Source organism: Penaeus monodon, chromosome 20 (genome assembly GCF_015228065.2).
Source record: "Penaeus monodon isolate SGIC_2016 chromosome 20, NSTDA_Pmon_1, whole genome shotgun sequence".
Lineage (NCBI taxonomy): Eukaryota > Metazoa > Arthropoda > Malacostraca > Decapoda > Penaeidae > Penaeus > Penaeus monodon.
In genome coordinates, this window is record NC_051405.1 from 14628700 (window position 1) to 14629054 (window position 355).

Here is a 355-nt window from a genome sequence, read left to right on the forward strand (position 1 = left end):
ATGGACTTTGTCATAAAGTATATTGATAGAGGTATTCTTATATTCTTTTAATATCATAAGAAAGTCTGCGATAAAATGAAGGAATATTAATAGATTATTGTAAATAGATTAGCTTTGATGCATTTGTCTACAGTATATTGATCAAAGATGTCTAATCTTTCATAAGTTTCATAAATCACTTATATATCAGTATTAAATTGTTTTCTGTTTGTATGTATTGCATTAGTAAATAGATGAGCTTACTGGTGTTCTTAAATAGTAAAAATCTTATACTTTTCCTGTTTAAAAAAATGGTTTGGTTTGGCCATCATTATTAATTAGTTATAACGGTGATTAAATTCATGTGTAATAATGA

The 355-nt window shown here is 24.8% G+C and overlaps 1 protein-coding gene across 1 annotated transcript in view; it reads left to right on the forward strand.

Moving 5' to 3' along the window:
- The window catches only part of LOC119585652 (E3 ubiquitin-protein ligase MARCHF8-like), a gene marked incomplete at its 3' end in the record, with an annotated part of 97074 nt that overhangs the window by 94620 nt on the left and 2099 nt on the right, over nucleotides 1-355 (forward strand).